This window comes from Propithecus coquereli, unplaced genomic scaffold, assembly GCF_000956105.1.
Source record: "Propithecus coquereli isolate 6110/MARCELLA unplaced genomic scaffold, Pcoq_1.0 Scaffold13, whole genome shotgun sequence".
Lineage (NCBI taxonomy): Eukaryota > Metazoa > Chordata > Mammalia > Primates > Indriidae > Propithecus > Propithecus coquereli.
Window position 1 is genome coordinate 2,685,950 of NW_012137191.1, and position 4,502 is coordinate 2,690,451.

The following is a 4,502-nucleotide window of genomic DNA, read 5'->3' on the forward strand; positions in this document are numbered from 1 at the left end:
TAGTTATCCTGATAGTTGTCTTAAGTGGCATCTCATTATGGTTTTGATTTGAATTTCCCTAATGTTTAGTGATATTGCGCATTTTAATGTGTTTATAGGTAATTAGTATATTTTCTTTGGAGAAATACCTAGTCAAGTCTTGTGCCTATTTTTAATTGAGGTTTTTGGTTGTGAAATTGTAGGAGTTCTTTATATATTCTGGATATTAATCACTTATCAGGTATATGATTTGCAAATATTTTTTCACATTCTGTGAGTTGCCTTTTTATACTGCTTATAGTGTTGTTTGGTGTAGAAAAGTTTTAAATTTTTATGTAATCCATTTAATCTATATTTTCTTTTGCTTCCTGTGCTTTTTGGTGTCATATTCAAGAAATCATTGTCAGAGTCAATGTTATGAGACTTTTTTCCTATTTTTTTTCTAAGTTTCATAGTTTTAGTTCACATGCTTAAGTTTTTGATCCATTAATTATGAGTTAATTTTGTATATGGTGTTATTTAAGGGTGCATTCATTCTTTTGCATTTACATATCTAGTTTTCATAACACCATTTGTTGAAAAGATTGTCTTTTCCCCCATTAAATGGGAAATTGGCCCCTTGTCGAAAATCATTTGACCATGTTTGAGGGTTTATTTCTGGCTCTCTCTATGCCATTAGTCTATACGTCTGTTTTGATTACTTTAGGTTTGTAGTAATTTTTGCAATCAGAAAGTATGAGACCTCCAACTTCATTCTTTTTAAAGACTTTCTTGACTATTTGGAGTCTACTGAAATTCCACATGAATTTTAGGATGCGTGTTTCTATTTCTGAAAAATCATTGGGACTTTGATAGAAGTTACGTTGTATTTGTAGAGTACGTTGGGTGTTGGGGCGTATTGACATCTTCCCAATATTAAGTCTTTCAATTCATGAGCACAAGATGTCTCTCCATTTACTGATGTCTTCTTTAATTTAGTTTAGCAACATTTTGCAGTTTTTCAGTTTAAAAATATTTTGCCTGCTCAGTTAAGTTTATTCCTAAGTATTGTATTCTTTTTGATGCTATTATAAGTGAAATTGTTTTCTTCTGTTTTGGATTATTCATTGGTAGTGGGTAAAAATACAACTAATTTTTGTGTTTTGATTTGTATCCTGCAACTTTGCTAAATTCATTTATTAGTTCTAACAGCTTTTTGGGGGTGTGTGGAATCCTTGGGGTTTTCTATGTATAAGATCACATTGTCTGCAAACAGAGATAATTTGACATCTTCCTTTCCAACTTGGATGCCTTTTTGTTCTTTTTCTTGACTAATTGCTCTACCTAGGACTCCTAGGACTATGTTGAATAGAAGTCGCAAAAGTGAGCCTTCTTGTCTTGTTCCTGAACTTAGAGGAAAAGCTTGTAGCCTTTTAACGTAGACTGTGATGTAGCTGTGGGCTTTTAATATATGACCTTTATTATGCTGAGGTAGTTTCCTTCCATTCCTAGTTTGTTGAGTATTTTTATCATAAAATGGTATTGAATTCTGTCAGATGCACTTTCTCCATCAATTGAGATGATCATGTGGGGGGTTTTGGCCTCCATTTTGTTAATGTTTTTTATTATACTGATTGATTTTCATATGTGGAAACTTCTTTTACATTCCTGGAATAAATCCCACTTGATCGTGATGCATGATACTTTTAATGTGCTGCTGAAATTCTGTTTGCTAGTATTTTCTTGAGGATTTTTCATAAGTATTCATTAAGGATATTGCTCTATAGTTTTCTTTTCTTGTAGTGTCTTTGGATTTGGTATCAGTGTTATCCTGGCATCATAGAATGGGTTTGGAAGTGTTCTTTCCTCTTCAGTTTTCTGGAAGGGTTTGAGGAGAATTGGCATTAATTTCTCCTTAAATGCTTGGTAGAATTCACTAATAAAATCTTCTGGTGCTGGGTTTTTCTTTGTTGAGAGGTTTTTGAGTACTGAATCAATCTCCTTACTAGTCACAAATATGTTAAGATTTTCTCCTTCTTCACAATTCAGTCTTAGTAGGTTATATGTTTCCAAAATTTGTCCATTTCATCTAGGATATCCAATTTGTTGGCATACTATTGTTCATAGTACTCTCTCACAGTCTTTTGAAGACCCAATTCTTGGTTTTATTGATATTTCTCTATTGGTTTTCTATTCTCTTTTGTTTATCTCTTCTCTTTATTATTTCTTTCCTTCTATTAGCATTGGGTTTAGTTTGATCTTCTTTTTCTAGTTCTTTGAGGTAGCTTTGTGCAGCGGCAGCATTGTAGTCAATGAGGTTTATCTGATACATGATTGTTGCTAATTGAAAACTCTAGTTCCTTAAGGTATAATTTTAGGTTGTTTGTTTGAAATCTATCTTCTTCTTCTTTTTTCTTCTTTTTTTTTTCCTATGTAAGATGATTTGATAATAAACATGAATTTATCAGTGTCCAATATTATAAAACCTCTGCCTTCTTACTTGAAGCCTTTTAAACAGTGATTTTTATACTGACCACAAAATGGTCATGTGGCAGACCCTTTCTGAAGGGTCTAGAATGAAGAAGAAACTAGAATGTAATGTGGTGTGCAGTTTTTGACCACCCCCAACCCCTGCCCCACGAGCCCCAGAAGGAGCTCTCCATATCTATCTGTTCCTCTGCAGAGCACCATGGCTGACTCATTACAGGTCTTCTCTTTTATTCCCAGCTTGATTGTCTTCCTTGGAAGCCCAAAATTTTGGATCTCCTTCCTTCTTTTTTGGTTTTGTCTTGGTTTGTTATACCTGTTTATACCTGTTTCTCCAGAGTTCTATCAGCACACTTGTCTTGGCTGACCAAAATGTCCTTGATCTCCCAGGTATAGCTCTGATTGTGAAGCATGAAGATAGCATAGTCCAATCCCACAATGGATGTCATAGTTGGCATCGAAAAGACTGTCCTGTCAGAGGCTCATGGTTTCTTCTGTCTCCTTCTCAGTGGGGCTTCCTGATACAGTGACAAACATCATGAGAGTCTTCCCTTTTTTGCCATTTTCAATATGCTTTCAGGCTTGCTTGGGCCTATCTCTAACAAGATGACAGGTACTGAAGGTCTCTTGTGCTCTGGAATTTCTCCTTATTCTATGTCATTATCTTTCTCCCAGAAGACATGCCATATCCACATCATTGTAATCATGAATAATCTTCTTCTGGGGAAGTAGGGTAGCCTTGCCTGGTATCCTGGCCAGGCCCTTGGCTGTATAAACTCTAGCAGCAGCAACAGGAAGAGGCCAGAGGCACAAAGCAGAACCATGGCTGTGTGCGCCCAGTAGAGGCTGCCATCTTCCCTTTCTTCCATTTTTAGTGTAAACTTTTGTAGCTATAAATTTCCCTATTAGCATTGCTTTTGCTACATCTCATAAGTTTTGGTATATTGTGTTTTCGTTTTTGTCTGTCTCAAGATATTTTCTAATTTCTCTTTTGATTTATTTTTTGACCTAATTATTGTATAAGTGGGTTGTTTAATTTCCATGTATTTGTGGATTTTCCACTTTTTTATGCTATTGATTTCTAGTTTCATTCCATAGTAACTGGAAAAGATAATTTGTATGATTTCAGTCTTTTGAAATTTATTAAGACTTATTTTGTGGCCTAACATATGGGTTATCCTGGAGAATGTTTCAAGCATACTTGAGTAAAATGTGTATTATGCTATTGTCGGATAAAATGTTCTATATATGCCTGGTAGGTCCAATTGCTCTATACTTTTGTTCAAGTCCTCTTTATCCTCATTGATCTTCTGTTTGGTTGTTCTATCATCAATTGTAAGTGGGTTATTAAAGTGTCCTATTATCATAGAGCTGTCTATTTTTCCCTTTAATTCTGTCCAAGTTTGCTTCATATATTAAGATTTAGGATCTCTGATGCTTGTTGCATAAATGTTTATAGTTGTTATATCTTACAGATGATTTGACCCTTTTATCATTCTATAATGTTTGTCTTTGTGTCTTGTAACAGTTTTTTACCTAAAGCCTATTTTGTCTGACATTACTGTGGCTGTACCTGTTTCATTTGGTTATTATTTGCATGGAGTATCTTTTTCCATCCTTTGACTTTCAACTTATGCATGCCCTTAGATCTAAAGTGAGCCTGTTGTAGACAGCATATAGTTAGATCATGCTTTTAGAAAGTTTCATTATGCAAATCCATGTCTTTTGCTTGGGTAGTTTAATCCTTTTATAGTTAAAGTAATTGCTGATAAGGCAAGACTACTTTTACTATTTTATTTTTTTTCTGTGTGTCATAGAGTTTTTTGTTCCTAATTTCCTCCCTTACTGCCACCTTTTGTGTTTCATTGAATTTTTGTAGTGATATATTTTGATTCCTTTCTTATTTTCTTTTGTGTATATTCTACAGATATTTTCTTATAACCATGTAGGATTACATAAAATAACCTAAATTTATAACAATCTATTTTTTAAAATTTTATTTCAAAGTATTATAAGGTATGAATAAATTTGGTTATATGAATCACTTTTTTAATGCT

The 4,502-nt window shown here is 33.8% G+C and overlaps 1 pseudogene; it reads right to left on the minus strand.

Moving 5' to 3' along the window:
• Positions 1–2,659: 2,659 nt before the first annotated feature.
• On the minus strand, positions 2,660–3,314 carry LOC105805483 (annotated as a pseudogene).
• Positions 3,315–4,502: the final 1,188 nt, after the last annotated feature.